Here is a 20,158-nt window from a genome sequence, read left to right on the forward strand (position 1 = left end):
TACATGACCGAACCCTACCCTTTCCCCACTCCTATATAAACCCATCTTCACTCCTTCATTTTCACACAACCTAAACACTACTTCTCCCCCTTTGGCCGAATACAAAGCCATTCCCTTCTTCCTCATTTATTCTTCTTCTACTCTCTTCTTTCTTCTTTTGCTCGAGGACGAGCAAACCTTTTAAGTTTGGTGTGGTAAAAGCACTGCTTTTTTTTTTCCATAACCATTTATGGCATCCAAGGCCGGAGAAACCTCTAGAAAGAGGAAAGGGAAGGCAAAAGCTTCCACCTCCGAGTCATGGGAGATGGAGAGATTCATCTCAAGGGTGCATCAAGACCACTTCTATGAAGTTGTGGCCTTGAAGAAGGTGATCCCCGAGGTCCCTTTTTCACTCAAAAAGGGTGAATATCCGGAGATCCGACATGAGATCTGAAGAAGAGGTTGGGAAGTTCTTACCAACCCCATTCAACAAGTCGGAATCTTAATGGTTCAAGAGTTTTATGCCAATGCATGGATCACCAAGAACCATGATCAAAGTGTGAACCCGGAACCAAAGAATTATCTTACTATGGTTCGGGGGAAATACTTGGATTTTAGTCCGGAAAATGTAAGGTTGGCATTCAACTTGCCCATGATGCAAGTAGATGAACATCCTTACACTAGAAGGGTCAACTTTGATCAAAGGTTGGACCAAGTCCTCATAGTCATATGTGAAGAGGGCACCCAATGGAAGAGAGATTCAAGAGGGAAGCCAGTTCGATTGAGAAGGCATGACCTCAAACCCGTGGCTAGAGGATGGTTGGAGTTTATCCAAGGTTCAATCATTCCCACTAGCAACCGGTCCGAAGTTACCATAGACCAGGCTATCATGATTCATAGCATCATGATTGGAGAAGAAATAGAAGTTCATGAGGTTATATCTCAAAAACTTTACAAGGTGGCGGACAAGTCCTCTACCTTGGCAAGGTTGGCCTTCCCTCATCTCATTTGTCACCTCTGTTATTCGGTTGGAGTTGACATAGAGGGAGACATCCCTATTGATGAGGACAAGCCATCACTAAGAAGAGGATGGAGCACACAAGAGACCCCACTCATCATGAGATCCCTGAGATACCTCAAGGGATGCACTTTCCTCCACAAAACTATTGGGAGCAACTAAACACCTCCCTAGGAGAATTGAGTTCCAACATGGGACAACTCAGGGTGGAGCATCAAGAACACTCCATCATCCTCCATGAAATTAGAGAAGATCAAAGAATCATGAAAGAGGAGCAACAAAGACAAGGAAGAGACATTGAGGAGCTCAAGCACTCCATAGGATCTTCAAGAGGAAGAAAGAGCCGCCATCACTAAGGTGGACCCGTTCTTTAATTTCCTCTATTTTCCTGTTTTTCGAATTTTAGTGCTTATGTTTGTCTATGTTTGTGTCTTATGATCATTAGTGTCTTAGTGTCTATGCCTTAAGGTTATGAATGTCCTATGAATCCATCACCTTTCTTGAATGAAAAATGTTCTTAATTGAAAAAGAAAAGAATTGCATGAATTTTGAATTTTATAACAGTTTGATTATTTTGATGTGGTGGCAATACTTTTGTTCTCTGAATGTATGCTTAAACAGTGCATATGTCTTTTGAATTTGTGGTTCATGAATGTTGGCTCTTGAAAGAATGATGAAAAAGGAGACATGTTACTGAGGATCTGAAAAATCATAAAAATGATTCTTGAAGCAAGAAAAAAAGCAGTGAATACAAAAAAAAAGAGAAAAAAACGAAAAAAAAGAGAGAAAAAGAAAAAGAAAAAAAGGGAAAGAAAGAAAAAGAAAAGAAATAAGGTTGTGATCCAAGGCAAAAAGAGTGTGCTTAAGAACCCTGAACACCTCCAATTGGGGACTCTAGCAAAGCTGAGTCACAATCTGAAAAGGTTCACCCAGTTATGTGTCTGTGGCATGTATGTATCCGGTGGTAATACTGGAAGACAGAGTGCTTTGGGCCACGGCCAAGACTCAATAAGTAGCTATGTTCAAGAATCATCATACTTCACTAGGAGAATCAATAACACTATCTGGATTCTAAGTTCCTAAAGAAGCCAATCATTCTGAATTTCAAAGGATAGAGTGAGATGCAAAAACTATTCAGAGGGAAAAAGCTAAAGCCCCGCTCATCTAATTAAAACTGATCTTCATAGATGTTTTTGGAATTCATTGCATATTCTCTTCTTTTTATCTTATTTGATTTTCAGTTGCTTGAGGACAAGCAACAATTTAAGTTTGGTGTTGTGATGAGCGGATAATTTGTACGCTTTTTGGCATTGTTTTTATTATGTTTTTAGTATGATCTAGTTAGTTTTTAGTTAAAATTCACTTTTCTGGACTTTACTATGAGTTTGTGTTTTTTCTGTGATTTCAGGTATTTTCTGGCTGAAATTGAGGGACCTGAGCAAAAATCTGATTCAGAGACTAAAAAGGACTGCAGATGCTGTTGGATTCTGACCTCCCTGCACTCAAGTGGATTTTCTGGAGCTACAAAAGCCCAATTGGCGCGCTCTGAACGGCGTTGGAAAGTAGACATCCTGGGATTTCCAGCAATATATGATAGTCCATACTTTGCCCAAGATTTGATGGCCCAAACCGGCGTACAAAATCACCCTCAGAAATCCCAGCGTTAAACGCCGGAACTGGCACCAAAATGGGAGTTAAACGCCCAAACTGGCACAAAAGCTGGCGTTTAACTCCAAGAAGAGTCTCTACACGAAAATGCTTCAATGCTCAGCCCAAGCACACACCAAGTGGGCCCGAAAGTGGATTTTTATGTCATTTACTCATCTCTGTAAACCTTAGGCTACTAGTTTTCTATAAGTACGACCTTTTACTATTGTATTTTCATCTTCGGATCTTTGGATTATTTTTCAGATCCTTTGATCACATTGGGAGGCTGGCCATTCGGCCATGCCTAGACCTTGTTCTTATGTATTTTCAACGGTGGAGTTTCTACACACCATAGATTAAGGTGTGGAGCTCTGCTGTACCTCGAGTATTAATGCAATTACTATTGTTCTTCTATTCAATTCCGCTTGTTCTTGTTCTAAGATATCACTTGTTCTTCAACTTGATGAATGTGATGATCCGTGACACTCATCATCATTCTCACCTATGAACGTGTGACTGACAACCACCTCCGTTCTACCTTCGATTGGGTGAATATCTCTTGGATTCCTGATACACGATGCATGGTTGATCGCCTGACAACCGAGTGCTCGCCTGACAACCGAGCTAGCCATTCCGTGATATCAGAGTCTTCGTGGTATAGGCTAGAACTGATGGCGGCATTCAAGAGAATCCGGAAGGTCTAACCTTGTCTGTGGTATTCTGAGTAGGATTCAATGATTGAATGACTATGACGTGCTTCAAACTCCTGAGGGCGGGGCGTTAGTGACTGACGCAAAAGAATCACTGGATTCTATTCCGGCCTGATCGAGAACCGACAGATGGATAGCCGTGCCGTGACAGGGTGCGTTGAACATTTCCACTGAGAGGATGGGAGGTAGCCACTGACAACGGTGAAACCCTTGCTTAAGCTTGCCATGGAAAGGAGTTAGAAGGATTGGATGAAGACAGTAGGAAAGCAGAGATACGGAAGGGAAAGCATCTTCATACGCTTATCTGAAATTCCTACTAATGAATTACATAAGTATCTCTATCTTTATCTTTATGTTATATGCGTTTATCACCATACCCATTTGAGTTTGCCTGACTAAGATTTACAAGGTAACCATAGCTTGCTTCATACCAACAATCTCTGTGGGATCGACCCTTACTCGCGTAAGGTTTATTACTTGGACGACCCAGTACACTTGCTGGTTAGTTGTGCGAAGTTGTGTTTATGCCATGGTATTGAACACCATGTTTTTTGGATTCATTACCGGGGATTATTTGATTTGTGAAAAGTATTGATCACAATTTCGTGCACCAACCTCCACCTAACAAAATATGAAAAATTAGACCATTCTAACCTAAATTTCGTCTAATTTTGGTTCAGGCGTAAAAAAGTGTTCTTATATATTAAGATCACCAATTCACCACAAAATAATCATAAATAAATAGCAAAAGGAATCAACAGAAGAGAGAAAAAGAAAAGAAAGATTAACTCACGTTCCTTTCCTTGCTGTGGTGGTAACGGCGGCAGCGGCTTCCCCTGGCGGCGGCTCTGACGGCAGCAGCAGCCGCAACGGAGCTTCAACAGCAGTGGTGAAGGCAGTGGAGGCGGTGACAGACACCAACTCAGCTTTTGACCCCTTTCTCTCTCTCATCTTCATGAGCTTTCTCTCTCTCTTCAAAGTTCGATGGTGGCTGGATAGTGGAGGAGCGCGACGCCTACTCTTCTTCCTCGCGGTGACAGGAAGCTCGCAGTGAGACGCAATAGAGGAGCTCGGTGATGCTAGGGTTTCTGCCTTCGTCGATCTTGGGGGCTGTGACGAAGTAGGGGCTGGAAGGAAGGTGAACGACAATGGTAGGGGCTGAGAGGAAGGGAAACGACATACGATGGAGAGGGTTGGGACTTGGGAGGAGCTCGAAGTTATTGGGGTGAGAATGGGGCTATGACGCGAAGTGATTGGGGTTTTTTTGTTCTAAGTTAGGAGGGAATGGGGATTTTGCTAGGAGGGAGGGGAAATTTTGGGATTTGGGGGGCGGGGAGGGGGAACGATGGTGTTTAAGGGGAGGGATAATTAAAGAAATAAAAAAATGAATTTTAAAAAAAAAACGTGACTATAGATAACCTTAGACCACCCCTATGGTCACCTTCTAAAACCGTGACCATAGACCCTTTTAGGTCACCCTTTCGAAAAACCGTGACCATAGACCCTTTTTGGTCACTGTAAAAAACCGTGACCATAGACCCCTTTAGGTCACTCCTAAAACCGTGACCATAGACCCTTTTAGGCCACCCACCAAAACCGTGACCATAGACCACTTTAGGTCACCTCCCAAAACCGTGGCCATAGACCCTTTTAGGTCACCCTTTTTTGAAAAATCGTGACCATGGACCCCTTTTGGTCACCGTAAAAACCGTGGTCATAGACCCCTTTCGGTCACCCCTAAAACCGTGGCTATAGACCCTTTTAGGCCACCCCCAAAACCGTGACCATAGACCACTTTAGGTCACCCCCCAAAACCGTGACCATAGGTACCCTATGGTCACCCTTTTTGTAAAAACCGTGACCATAGACCCCTTTAGGTCACCCCCAAAACCGTGACCATAGATCCTTTTAGGCCACCCTTTTATAGAAAACCGTGACCATAGATATCCTATGGTCACCCTTTTTGTAAAAACTGTGACCATAGCTTTTTTTTGTCACGGTAAAAAACCGTGACCATAGGGGGTCTATGGTCACGGTTTTTTGCCGTGACCAAAAAAACCGTGGCCATAGACCCAAAATGTTGTAGTGTAAAAAGAAGAGAATATACAATAAATTCCAAAACATCAATGAAGCTTAGTTCCAATTAGATGAGCGGGACTAGTAGCGTTTTACTTCTGAACAGTTTTGGCTTCTTACTTTATCCTTTGAAGTTCAGAATGATTGGCATCCATAGGAACTCAGAATTCAGATAGTGTTATTGATTCTCCTAGTTTAGTATGTTGATTCTTGAACACAGCTACTTATGAGTCTTGGTCGTGACCCTAAGCATCTTGTTTTCCAGTATTACCACCGGATACATAAATGCCACAGACACATAACTGGGTGAACCTTTTCAGATTGTGACTTAGCTTTACTAGAGTCCCTTTTAGAGGTGTCCAGAGTTCCTAAGCACATTCTTTTGCTTTGGATCACGACTTTAACCACTTAGTCTCAAGCTTTTCACTTGGACCTTCATGACACAAGCACATGGTTAGGGACAGCTTGATTTAGCCGCTTAGGCCAGGATTATGTTCTTTTGGGCCCTCCTATCCACTGATGCTCAAAGCCTTGGATCCTCTTAACCCTTGCTTTTTAGTTTAAAAGGTTACTGGCTTTTTTTGCTTGCTTTTTCCTTTTATTTCTTTTTCTTTTTTTTTTGCCCATTTCTTTTTTTTCGCAAGCTTTGTGTTTTTCACTGCTTTTTCTTGCTTCAAGAATCAATTTTATGATTTTTTTCAGATTATCAATAACATTTCTCTTTTTTCATCATTCTTTCAAGAGCCAACAATTTTAACATTCATAAACTTCACTATAAAAAATATGCACTGTTCAAGCATTCATTCAAAAAACAAAAGGTATTGCCACCACATCAAAATAATTAAACTAATTTCAAGATAGAATTCGAAATTTATGTACTTCTTGATCTTTTGCAAATAGAAACATTTTTCTGTTAAGAAAGGTGAAGGATTCATGGAACATTCATAGCCTTAAGACATAAACACTAGACACCAATGATCATGTAATAAACACACAAACATAGACAAAACATAAAGTATAAAACCCGAAAAATAGAAAAATAAGAACAAGGAAATTAAAGAGCGGGTCCACCTTAGTGACGGCGGCAAGTTCTTCCTCTTGATGATCCTATGGAGTGCTTGAACTCCTTAATATCTCTTCCTTGCCTTTGTTGTTCTTCCCTTATGGCTCTTCGGTCCTCTCTAATTTCATGGAGGATAATGGAGTGCTCTTGGTGCTCCATCCTTAGTTGCTCCATGTTGGAACTCAAATCTCCTAAAGAGGTGTTGAGTTGCTCCCAATAGTTGTATGGAGGGAAATGCATCCCTTGAGGCATCTCAGGGATTTCTTAATGAGGAATTTCCTCATGCTCTTGTTGAGGTCCATGAGTGGACACTCTTGTTTGCTCTATCTTCTTTTTAGTGATGGGCTTGTCTTCTTCAATGAGGACGTCTTCCTCTATGACAAATTCCAGCTGAATTGCATAGGTGACAGATGAGATGAGGAAAGGCTAACCTTGCCAAAGTTGAAGGCTTGTCAGCCACCTTGTATAGTTCTAGAGGTATGATCTCATGAACTTTCACTTCCTTTCCAATCATGATACTATGGATCATGATAGCCCGATCCACAGTTACTTCGGACCGGTTGCTAGTAGGAATGATAGAGCATTGGATGAACTCTAACCATCCTCTAGCTATGGGTTTGAGGTCAAGCCTTCTCAGTTGAACTGGCTTGCCTTTGGAGTCTCTCTTCCATTGGGCTCCTTCCACACAGATATCCATGAGGACTTTGTCCAACCTTTGATCAAAGTTGACCCTTCTTGTGAAAGGATGAAGATCTCCTTGCATCATTGGCAAGTTGAATGCCAACCTCACGGTTTCTGGACTGAAATCCAAGTATTTCCCCCGAACTACTGTGAGCCAATTCTTTGGGTTTGGGTTCACACTTTGATCATGGTTCTTAGTGATCCATGCATTAGCATATAACTCTTGAACCATTAAGATTCTGACTTGTTGGATGGGGTTGGTGAGAGCTTCCCAACCTCTTCTTCGAATCTCTTGTTGGATCTCCAGATATTCGTTCTTTTTGAGCTTGAAGGGGACCTCGGGAATCACCTTTTTCTTGGCCACAATTTCTTATGAAAACCTTTTGCAAAGCTTTTTATGAAAACCTTTAGCTAAATAGTTTCTAAGGGCATTTTGTTTTAGAAAGTTTTTATGAAAACTTTTATGTAGCACCCTTCTAAGGACTTTCCAATTTTTTACTAACTGGGCATAAACGTTCAATTTATTTTTGCCTTTGAATCGTTTTCATAACTTAGGTTATTTTTGCGATGCATTTTTCTCTGTTCGGGGGCTTTCCGACTTGTAAGTCATTTGCCTTTTCATGGCCGAGATGTTATGATCATTTTTTTATAACCTCTTTACATCGACTTGTACCTCGTTTCTTTATCTTAACGGCCACCTAGGTCGAGCAACAGATTTTTGCTCTTATTCGAGCTTAAGTCGGTGCATAACATAGTAATAATAATAATGGAAATTTTAAGAAAGAGAAGTACCATCATTAATGAGATCTAATGTTACAAAGATGCTTTTGCTACTAAGGGAATAATTTTCATGCCCCTACCACCCCCTCCCCCCGCTTTGATGCCTCGTTAAAACCCTTTTCAGGGAAACCTTCCTCGAGAAAAAACCATGAAGTTGAGAAAAAGAGTACATTAGGGAACAGAGTACGCTTCTAGCTATAATATCTTTTTGAATTGCAAGCATGCCATGACCTCAAGAACTCAGCTCCATTCAAGTCAGACACTTTATAGTAACCCTTTCCCAAGACTTCAATTATCTTGAATGGTCCTTTCCAGTTTGTAGTGAGCTTCCCTTCTCCCGACTTGTTTACTCCGATGTCATTTCGAATGAGAACTTAGTCGTTTGTATCGAAACTTCTTCAAATGACTTTTTGGTTATACCTTATTATCATCATTTGCTTTAGCGCTGCTTGTCTTATTTGCGCTTGTTCTCGGACCTCTGGGAGTAGCTCGACTTCTTCTTTTGGGCTTGAACGTTGTCAACCTCATCGTAGAATCTCACCCTTGGACATTGCTCATTGATTTTTATTGGGATCATGGTTTCTTTTCCATAGGCAAATCTGAATGGTGTTTCCCCAGTCGTGGAGTGAGGTGTTGTTTTGTAAGCCTAAAATACTTGAGGGAGCTCTTCAGCCCATGCTCCCTTTGTATCATGTAGCCTCTTTTTTAATCCTACCAGGATAACTTTATTGGCAGTTTTATCCTGTCTATTAGCTTGAGGATGCTCTACCGAGGTGAACTGATGCTTAATCATCATGCTAGACACCAGGCTTCTGAATGTGGAATCGGCCAATTATGTGCCATTATCTATGGTGATAGAGTGGGGAATCCTGAACCGGGTGATTACGTTCCTATAGAGGAATTTTCGACTTCTTTGTGCCATTATAGTGGCCAGTGGTTCTGCTTCTATCCACTTGGTGAAGTAATCTAATCCCACAATTAAGTATTTGACCTATCCTGGAGCTTGGGGAAAAGGTCCAAGTAGGTCTAATTCCCATTTCGCAAAGTGCCAGGGAGTGGTCACGCTAATGAGCTCTTCGGTAGGAGCAACATGGAAATTGGCATGCATCTGACAAGGTTGGCACTTTTTAACGAAGTCAGTGGTATTCTTTTGCAAAGTCGGCCAGAAGAACCCAGCTCGTATCACCTTCCTGGCTAGAGATCTTGCTCTAAGGTGATTCCCACAAATGCAATTGTGTACTTCCTTCAGGACCTCCTCTGTCTTAGAGGCGGGACACACTTCAACAATGGTATGGATATCCCTCTTCTATAAAGGACACTCCACACCAAAGTATAGTTTTTGGCTCCCCTTCTGAGTTTTTGGGCTTCCTTTTGCTCCTTGGGAAGGATGTTGAATTTTAGATATTCGACTAGAGGATTAATCCATCTGAGGTTTAAGCCTGAGACAGGTAGGAAGTCCAATTTGCTGTCTATCCTCGTAACTATGGGATCCTGGAGAGTTTTCCGTATCAAGCTTCTATTATTTCTTCCCGGCTTGGTACTTGCTAGCTTGGAGAGAGCGTCTGCTAGGCTATTGAGCTCCCGCATTTTGTGCCTAACCTCGGTTTCCAAGAATTGTATGAGATACTTAAGCGTTCTTTCCAAGTATCTTTTCATGTTACGATCTTTTTCCTGGTACTCTCCATTAATTTGAGAAGTTACTACTTGGGAGTCACTAAAGATTATTATCTTATTAGCACTGACTTCTTTAGCAAGTTTTAGCCCTACGATCAAAGCTTTATATTCGGCCTAGTTGTTGGAAGCGTAGAACTCAAATTTCAAAGATACCTCTATCTGAGTTCCTTCTTCAATGACCAATATTATGCCGGCTCCACTTCCGACCTTGTTAGAGGATCCGTCTACATCAAGCTCCCAGGTTATGGAGGTCTTACTCTGATCGCCTGTATATTCTGCAACAAAGTCGGTGAGACATTGGACTTTGATTGTTGTTCGAGTTTCGTATTTCAGTTCATTGAACCATTCTGCCTGCAATATCCATTTTCTGAAGGATCTGCTTCATAGGCTGGTTCATTCGGACTCTTATAGTATGAGTATGAAAGTAAAGTCGGAGCCTTATGGATGCTACAATTAAGGCATACGCAAAATTTTCAAGTTTTAGATACCTTAATTCAGTACTTTGTAGCACCTTGCTAGTGAAATAAATGGGATCCTATCCGACCTCACCTTCTCGTATTAATACTAATGCCATAGCCTTCTCAGTGACATCTAAGTATAATATGAGTTCTTCCCCTATTTTTGGTCGAGTAAGGATAAAAGGCTGGCTCAGAAACCCTTTGAACTCTTGAAAAGCCTTTTCGCATTCAGGGGTCCACTCAAATTTGCATCCTTTTCTAAGTAGTGAAAAGAGTGGTAGGGATATCAATGCTAATCTTGCCAAAAATTTAGATAGTGTTGCGAGACGACCATTTAGCTGCTGGACTTCCTTTAAATAGGTCGGCCTCTTCATTTCTAGGATTGCTCTGCACTTATCAGGGTTAGCCTCAATTTCCCTTTGTGTCAGCATGAATCCTAAAAATTTTCCTGCTTCCACTGCAAAAGTGCATTTGGTAGGATTTAGCCTCATTCCATGCTTCCTTATAGTATCAAAGGCTTGTGAAAGGTTGGCCAGGAGGCTAGCCTCATCCTTGGTTTTTACCAGCATGTCATCCACATACACTTCCATTAAGCTTTCAAGATGAGGTGCGAACACTTTATTCATCAACCTTTGATAGGTGGCCCATGTATTTTTTAATCCAAATGGCATGATCACGTAGCAATAGTTTTCTCTAGGTGTAATGAAAGATGTCTTCTCCTGATATGACTTGTACATCGGTATCTGGTTGTAACTCGAGTAAGCATCCATGAATGATAGATACTAGTGCCCTGAGCTAGAATCTACCAGGGAGTCAATGTTGGGTAGAGGATATGGGTCTTTTGGACATGCTTTGTTGAGGATGGTATAATCGACACACATCCTCCAATTTCCGTTCTATTTTTTTTTTACCAATACCACATTTGCCAGCCCCGCCGGGTACTTGACTTCCCCGATGAACCCGGCTTCTAGCAAGCCTTATACTTGCTCTTTGACCACTTGGGCCCATTCTGGTATGAGCTTTTGCCTTTTTGTTGGACAAGTCAGGATCTGGGGTAGACGGATAACCTGTGTGACATAAGCTTGGGATTGATCCCAAGCATGTTGGAGGCTTTCTAGGAGAAGAGGTCGGAGTTTTCTTGTAGGAGCTTTACAGGTTTTTGCTTCAGATCTTCTGCTAAATTAGCTCCTATGTTGATATTTCTCCCGACTTCTTTCCCGATCTAGACTTCTTCAGTTTTTCGTCTGGGTTCTCGTCGTAATTCTTCTCTTACTTGGACTCTGCTGAGTTAAATTGTATTGACTTCTTTTCCTTTACCCTTTAGGTTTAGGCTCTCATTATAATACCTCCTCGCTAGCTTCTAGACTCCACTGATGGTAGCAATCCCTTCTTGTGTTAGGAACTTCACACAGAGGTGAGGAAACTAAATTATAGACTCCCCATGCCGGTTTTGGACTCTCCATGCCGGTTTAGCATTGTCCGACCTATCAGAGCATTGTAGGCGAAGACTAAATTGACAATAATGAATTCTATACTTAAGGTTTTGGACTTCAACCCTCTTCTAAAAGTTGTGTGTAGGGAGATGAAACCTAGCAACATGATAAGAGCGTCTCCTATCCCAAAGAGTGTATCCTGGTAGGCTTTTAGTTCTTTCTAATTTTATCCTAACTTATCAAATAGCGGTTTGAACAATATATCGGTGGAACTTCCTTGGTCTACAAAGTTTCTATGTAGATGAGCATCTGCAAGGATCATGGTAATTACCACTGGGTCGTCGTGGCCGGGTATGATCCCCTGTCCATCTTCTTTTGTAAAGGAGATTGTGGGAAGGTCGGTTCATTATCTCTGACCAAGTAGACTTCCTTCAAATGCCTCTTCCGAGACGATTTGGTCAGCCCCCTCCAATGAATCCTCTTGATATCATATGAATGTGTTATTCCAGAGTCTGTGGGAGCGGACCTCTCTGCTCATGGTATTCCTCATCTCTCTTTCTTTTTCCCTGATTGTCCGACCTTTTCCATTAGATATCTATCTAGCCAACCTTCCCTAGCCAGCTTTTCTATCACATTTTTTAGGTCGTAGTAATCATTTGTGGAATACCCGTACAGCTTGTGGTATTCACAATATTCATTACGACTTCCACCTTTTTTATTTTTAATGGGACGCAGAAGAGGAAACTTCTCGGTGTGACAGATTTCCATGTAGACATCCACTAAAGAAACTCATAGCGGGGTATACGTATGGTATCTTCTGGGCTTCTCGGGTCCAACTTCTTCTTTTCTCTTGGGCTCCCTCTCCCCCTTCTCCTTTGGCTATTGAGGGTTCCCTGATCACCAACTCGATTCTCGTAACCTGTCATTTTATTCCACATTGATGTACTTTTCAGCTCGCTCCTATACATCATTTAAAGAAGTCAGATGCATCTTTAATATGGACTGGGACAAGGGTCTTTCACGGAGACCACTGACAAGTCCCATTATTACCGCTTCAGTAGGTAGGTCTTGAATTTCCAAGCAAGCATTGTTAAATCTCTCCATGTAGTCTCTTAGGGGTTCTCCGACCTCCTGTTTCACTCTGAATAGGCTAGGAGCATGCTTGACCTTGTCTTTCTAGATCGAAAATCGGGTAAGGAATTTGCAAGAGAGATCATCGAAACTAGATACCGACCTCGGAGGCAGGCTATCAAACCACTTCATAGCAGCTTTAGTCGATGTTATCGGAAAGGCCTTGCTGTGAGTAGCATCCGAGATGTTTGCTAAGTACATCTGGCTTTTGAAATTGCTGAGGTGGTATTTTGGGTCGGTTTTCTGGTCGTACAAGTTTATGTCAGGGATTTTGAAGTTTTTGGGAACTTTAGCTCTCATGATTGATAGAGAAAAATTGTCGGTAAAGAATTTCTCAATAAAATCGTGTTGCAAGTATAGATCTAAACTGACAATTAAACCTCAATCAACGTTTAATTAGGTTGTTGATGTGTGGAAAACGATCCAACACAAAACTCACCGGCAAGTGTACCGGGTCGCATCAAGTAATAATAACTCACATGAGTGAGGTCGATCCCACAGGGATTGAAGGATTGAGCAACTTTAGTTTAGTGGTTGATTTAGTCAAACGAATCAAGTTTTGGTTGAGTGGGTTGTATTTAACAGAAGCTAAATTGCTTGGAATGTAAAGGGAGAAGGGGAAATTGCAGTAAATTAAAGAGCAGGAAAGTAAACTTGCTGAACTGTAAAGAACAAGAATGTAAATGACTGAAACTTAAAGTGCAAGAAATGTAAATTGCAGTAACTTAAAGTGCAAGAAATGTAAATTACTTGAATATAAAAGGGGAATTAAGGATTGGGAATTCAGAATTCCAGCAAGAGGAAGTAGATTGCAACAATTAATAAAGTAGAAGATGAATTAGAAGCAATTAGAACTCAAGCAGTAAAGAAATTAAATGCAGCAAAGGTTCACAGAAGAACCAAAAAGAAATTGGGATCTCAGGACTTCAGAGACTAGGTAGCAAAGCCTAGATCTCAATTGCCCTCCCAGATCCAAGTTCTCAAAGCAACTGACAAGAAATTGAAGAAGAAGCAGTAAAGGGAATGTAAATTGAACTCAATTATGCAGAAAAATGTTTGAAGAGATTTTGAATGGAGATTGAGACAGAATTTCCTCAATTCTTCACACCCAAAACTCAAAACAAGGAAATGAAAAATGCCCAAGCAAGAACGAGGAAGAAGAGAGATCAATTCTCCTCCCCAATTCTCTGAAATCTCGGTTCAGTCTCTCAAGAAAAGTTGCCAAAAATTCAAAGCTCAAAGAAAGTGTAAAATTAAAAAGTCAAGCCAAAAGTCCTAATTACATCAAACTAGCTCCTATTTATACACTTTCTATTCTTGGATCTTGGGATTTGGATGGGCTTTTGATTTGGTGAAGAAATGAATTTTATTGGATTTTTAATCCAATTTTAGCCCAAAAATAATAGCTTCCAGAAGGCTGCCCTGCCCTTGTGGAGGGCAGGGCAGAAAATTGATGTGTGGTGCGTGCGTGGTGCGGGCGTGGTGCGGCTTAGTGCGCAGGATGCTGCCCTGCCCTCGCGGAGGGCAGGGCAGAAAAGTTTGGTGCGCCAGATTGGTGCCTTGGTGCGCTGCTGGTGCTGCCGGATGATGCTGTGGTGCGCCAGGTTGGTGTGCTGGCCGTGCCACAACACAATGCTGCCATGCCCTTTCCACCTTGAAGCCCCGTGTTCGAAACTTGGATGCTACACACACTACCCATTTTCCTTGGCTTTCTTGGTACCAAAGTGAGGCTTAATTCCTTGCTTCCTCATGGTCCCGTGTTCAACTCTTGTGGCAAGCATTGGTAGGCATTTTCCTTTGATTTATTTTCCATGAAGGCCCGATACTGCCCTTGAGGAGGGCAGGGCAACATTTTGTTCTTCTTGATTCCAAGGCACAGATTTGTGCTCTGCCCTTGTAGTGGGCAGGGCAGAGTTGCCTTTCAAGCTTTGTTCCCTTATGTTGCCCTCCTAGAGGGCAGTGTGCCCTTGTGGAGGGCAATGCTTGCTTCCCTCCTTCATAAGCCACGCCTTTTTCTCCTTTGGCCACACTTTCTTAGGCCACGCTTTTCTCTTTTATTCTTTTCTTCACCTACAATAAACCAAAACAACCACTCCAAGTATCACTAAATTCACAAGGCTTATAAATCAATTAAAATTCAATTAAAATTAGCTTAAACCTCATGAGTTAACATTACTTTCATGGTGGTTGTTTGATTTCAAGAAGTTATGCATTTTCACTCCAAATCACTTACTTAGGATGCAAGAAAGTGCATAAAGACTAATAAAACAAGTGAAATTAGCTTGAAAAATGAGTATATGATGACTTGTCATCACAACACCAAACTTAAATCTTGCTTGTCCCCAAGCAAGCATCAAATTTAAGAGCAATTGAAATGATTAAGAAAAGAACACATATCCTTATTAGGCATATAGCAGAACTTGATTTATGGGATCTTTATGCAGACAATGATAACTCAATTATTGTTGTTGTTACATAATATACATCTTTCTTCAAAGGCTTGCTAAACTTGCTATTATAAGACTCACTTTTTAATTACTCCCTTGCTAACTTTTCTTGGCTTATAATGCTTAACAAGCTTATTATTCTTTTAGAGGTTTGGTGTCTAATGTTGCAGTAATAGCCTTTGGCTTTATTTTTTTTTTTTACTCAACATCTTTCCACCACAGACACATGGCTCACTAATTCTTCCTAGGATCATTGATACCCAGCCTCTCTTTGGATAACTAAATGTTCTGTATCTAAGTTGCTCTTTATTGTGGACTTTCAATTGGCCATCCCAAATTAGTTGATCTAAGTGATCGGGTTTTAAAATACCCCTTAGAATTTACTCATCCAAGCATATCTTAGTACAAGAACACCACAGGCATATGTCCTAGGGTCCAAGCTATTGGTGTCCAACCTTTATTCCTTGTTTTTCTTGCCACTTTGGCTTTTTCTTCTTCCTTTTCTTTCTGTTTTTGTTCTCAAGGGCTTTTTTCTTTATTGATGAGAGTCTTTATATCAGCAAGCTAACTCACACTTTAATGAAAATGATGTTATGCAACAATTATTTCATGAGTTATGCATTTAATCAAACACATATACCACCATTAACTTTCATTCTTACTTATGCAACATTGGATATTTCACTTTTCAATTCAAACAATTCTCTTTTATTTAAGCATGTGGGAAACAAAACAAATTTCAAGCTAAGTGATGGATAGCAAGCATTATGCAGATTTAACATTCTTAACAAACAATTTCACTTGCAACTAGATAAACACTTTAGCAAGACATACAATGGTTTCCAGATTCAAAACATTTCACAGCAGCAAGGATTAAGTTTAGATACAACCTTTGAAGTTGCAGCCCTTTGATTCTTCCTTCTGTTGTGTTCTCTTTGAGTTAAGATGCATAATGTCTTCAATTGTTGACTCATGTCCTGCATAATTCTCAAAGTTTCTTGCTTCTCAAGCCCTTAAGTATATGGTTAGTATGCATAAATGGAGTGTGGCTCTTGGATTTGTTTTGGTGTGTGAACACCAAACTTAATTGTTTGCCACTGTCTCAGATGCAACAAGTTAACCATATTTGAAACCCTGTGTCTTTGCTAAAGGTCAATGAAATTAAAGCTAGAAAGCAATTAAACAGTCGAATAATGTGTTTGGTTGCTTGGAACTAGCATCATGCAAGAGGTGAGAATGTGTTTTTTAAATGATATTTTTGGTGGAACACCAAACTTAGACTCTTTCATTCTTCCCTCCAATTGTTTTGGTGTGCAACACCAAACTTAGCTCCTTGCAATCCATACCAATTATTCAACATTTTTATTGAAAAGGCTATGAAAAGAAAACTACCTCAGGTTGGGTTGCCTCCCAACAAGCGCTCTTTTATTGTCACTAGCTTGACATTCCTCCATTTTTACTTCAAGGAGGATTTAGGTTCTGAACCTCTTTTTCTTTGTTCCATTGTCCCCCTAGGTATAGTTTTGTTCTATGACCATTTGCTGTAAACCGACTATTTGTTGCTTCATCTAGCAATTCAATACTCCCATAAGGAAAGACCTTAGTTACCAAGTATGGACCAGTCCACTTAGATTAAGCTTGCCAGGGAATATCTTGAGTCGTGAGTTGTACAAGAGTACTTGTTGTCCAGGTTTGAATTCTTTCTTCAAAATCTTCCTGTCATGCCATCTCTTGGCTTTTTCCTTGTATATCTTGGTATTTTCATAAGCTTCTAGCCTAAACTCATCTAGCTCATTCAGCTGCAATAACCTTTTCTCCCTTGCTGCTTCAGAATCCAGGTTTAGAAGTTTAGTAGCCCAAAAGGCTTTGTGCTCAAGCTCTACAGGGAGATGACAAGATTTGCCATATAACAGCTGAAATGGGGACTTCCCAATAGGAGTTTTGAAAGCTGTTCTGTACGCCCAAAGTGCATCTTCCAACTTCCTAGCCCAATCCTTTCTTGTGCTACCTACTGTTTTTTCTAGGATTTTCTTCAGTTCCCTGTTTGCTAATTCCGCCTGCCCATTAGTCTGAGGGTGATATGGTGTGGCTACCTTATGAATATCTTCATATTTGTGGAGAAGTTTCTCCATTTGTTTGTTACAAAAATGACCACCACCATCACTGATGAGACCCTTGGGTACTCCATATCTAGTAAAGATGTGCTTTTTTAGGAATTGAAGGACAATTTGTGCATCACAAGTAGTTGTGGCTATGGCTTCCACCCATTTTAAAACATACTCCACTGCTACCAAGATATATCTGAACGAATAAGAAGGGGGGAAGAGTCTCATGAAATCAATGCCCCATAGATCAAACAATTGGCATCTCATTCCTTCTTGTTAATCCTCCTGCTTTCTGGCATTCATTACATTGGTGGACAAACTCCCTGGCATCTTTGAAGATGGTTGGCCAATAGAAACCACTTTGTAATATCTTTGCTGCTGTTCTTTCTGGACCAAAGTGTCCACCATAAGCTGAGCCATGGCAATGCCATAATATATCTCTTATTTCACTCTCAGGAATACATCTCCTGATTATTCCATCAGAGCACCTTTTGAACAGATAGGGTTCATCCCACAAGAACTTCCTTGCTTCATTGATTAGTTTCTTCACTTGTTGCTTGGTGAATTCTTGAGGTATCTTCCTCCCTACTTTGTAGTTTGCTATATCAGCGAACCATGGTGTTTGTTGGATCAGCATAAGATGTTCATCTGGGAAGCTTTCATTCACAGGTAGTGAGGCATTTTGAATTGTTTCTTGTGGCAACCTTGACAAATGATCAGCAACTAGGTTTTCAGTGCCTTTCCTGTCCCTTACCTCAATGTCAAATTCTTGTAGGAGTAGAATCCACCTGATAAGTCTTGGTTTAGCATCCTGCTTTGACATCAAATACTTGAGAGCGGCATGATCAGTATAAACCAAAATTTTAGATCCTATCAAGTACGATCTAAACTTATCAAATGCATAGACTACAGCTAACAATTCCTTCTCTGTTGTAGTGTAATTTTTTTGAGCCTCATTCAATACTTTACTTGCATAATATATGACATGATGCAAGTTTCCCTTCTTCTGTCCAAGTACAGCACCAATTGCAATATCACTTGCATTACACATGAGTTCAAACGGTAAGTTCCAATCTGGGGGTGTGATAATTGGTGCTATTGTGAGTTTATGTTTTAAAGTTTCAAAAGCATGTTGGCAATTTTCATCAAAAACAAAAGGTTTATCAATCATTAACAGGTTACTCAAAGGTTTGGCTATTTTAGAAAAATCTTTGATAAACCTTCTATAAAATCCTGCATGCCCCAAGAAACTTCTAACAGATTTCACATTAGTTGGTGGAGGGAGCTTTTCTATTATTTCCACTTTTGCCTTGTCAACCTCTATCCCTCTTCTTGAAACTTTATGACCAAGAACAATCCCCTCAGGCACCATGAAATGGCACTTTTCCCAGTTCAAAACCAAATTAGTTTCTTGGCACCGTTTCAAGACAAGAGTTAGATGGTTTAGGCAAGTATTGAAATTATCACCAAAAACAGAAAAGTCATCCATGAAAACCTCTAAAAAATTTTCAACCATATCTGAGTAAATGGAGAGCATACACCTTTGAAAAGTGGCTGGGGCATTGCATAATCCGAATGGCATTCTTCTATAAGCGAAAACTCCAACTGGGCATGTGAATGAAGTCTTTTCTTGGTCCTTTGGATCTACCACTATCTGATTATACCCGGAATAGCCATCCAGGAAGCAATAATAAGCATGGCCAGCCAACCTTTCAAGCATCTGATCAATGAAAAGAAGTGGGAAGTGATCTTTGCGTGTGGCATCATTCAGCCTTCTATAGTCAATACACATCCTCCACCCCGTCACAGTTCTTGTGGGAATGAGTTCACTCCTCTCATTAACAATGACTGTCATCCCACCCTTCTTTGGTACCACTTGGACTGGGCTTATCCATGAGCTATCGGAAATAGGATATATGATTCCTGCATTCTATAGTTTCATTACTTCCTTCTGGACGACTTCTTTCATTGCAGGGTTTAGTCTTCTCTGAGGTTGAATTACTGCTTTGGAATTGTCCTCCAAAAGAATCTTATGCATACATACTGTAGGGCTGATGCCTTTCAGGTCATCAATGGTCCATCCTAAGGCATCCTTGTGAGCTCTGAGAACATCAAGAAGATCTCCTTCTTCTTTCTTTGTCAAGGAAGAATTAATGATCACTGGGAAGCTCTCTGAAGTGCCAAGAAATGCATATTTGAGATGAGAAGGTAATGGCTTCAATTCTTGCTTTTGCACCTCTTCTTTCTTGCTTGGTTCCACCTCTTTGTCTATGGAAGCCTCAGCCACGTGTTCCTCTATTGTTTCTTGATTGTCTTTTTCTTGCTCATGCTGATTTATGTCTAACATTTCTTCCACCAGGCTCTCTATCATATCTACCCTCAAATGATCTTCTTGCTCAGGAGGGTGTTGCATTGACTTAAAAATATTTATGATCATTTGCTCATTGTGTACTCTGAAAATTATTTCTCCTTTTTCCACATCTATAATGGCTCTTGCAGTTGCTAGAAATGGTCTGCCCAAGATGATTGAATTGTTGCCTTCCTCGTCGGTGTCTAGGATTACAAAGTCCGCAGGGAAGATAAACTCTCCAACCTTTACTAACAAATTTTCCACAATTCCATTTGGTGTCTTGATTGATCTGTCGGCCATGACTAGCGACATCCTGGTGGGTTTGAGTTCTTCTATGGCAAGCTTCTTCATCATGGACAAGGGCATTAAGTTGATACTAGCTCCAAGATCACAGAGAGCTTTGTCCAGGGATAGTTTGCCTATGGTGCATGACACTACAAAACTCCCTGGATCTTTAAGCTTTGGTGGAATTCCTTTTTGGAGCACGGCGCTACATTCCTCACTGAGCATCACCGTCTCCTTCTCATTCCAATCTCTTTTCTTATTGATGAGCTCCTTCAAGAACTTGGCATACAGAGGCATTTGCTCCGATGCCTCAGCTAAAGG

The sequence above is a fragment of the Arachis hypogaea genome, chromosome 10, assembly GCF_003086295.3.
Source record: "Arachis hypogaea cultivar Tifrunner chromosome 10, arahy.Tifrunner.gnm2.J5K5, whole genome shotgun sequence".
Taxonomy (NCBI): Eukaryota; Viridiplantae; Streptophyta; class Magnoliopsida; order Fabales; family Fabaceae; genus Arachis; species Arachis hypogaea.